Here is a 273-nt window from a genome sequence, read left to right on the forward strand (position 1 = left end):
ATATATATATATATATAATTCAAGATCATCAAAACTTGAACTTTCAGTTAAATTTCTTCTTTTTTTTCCAAATTAATAAACCTGTTGGCCTTGATCCGGCTCCATAGATGTATCAATAGTAACAGTATTGATAATCAATATTCAGGCTTACTTTGAGGGTGATGCAGCAGTCTGGTATCTTCATCTCCAGATAGACTTCAATGATCAGATCTCCGGCCTGAGACAGCTGCACACACGCACGCACGCACGCACGCACGCACGCACGCACGCACG

This window comes from Plectropomus leopardus, unplaced genomic scaffold, assembly GCF_008729295.1.
Source record: "Plectropomus leopardus isolate mb unplaced genomic scaffold, YSFRI_Pleo_2.0 unplaced_scaffold4317, whole genome shotgun sequence".
NCBI lineage: Eukaryota > Metazoa > Chordata > Actinopteri > Perciformes > Serranidae > Plectropomus > Plectropomus leopardus.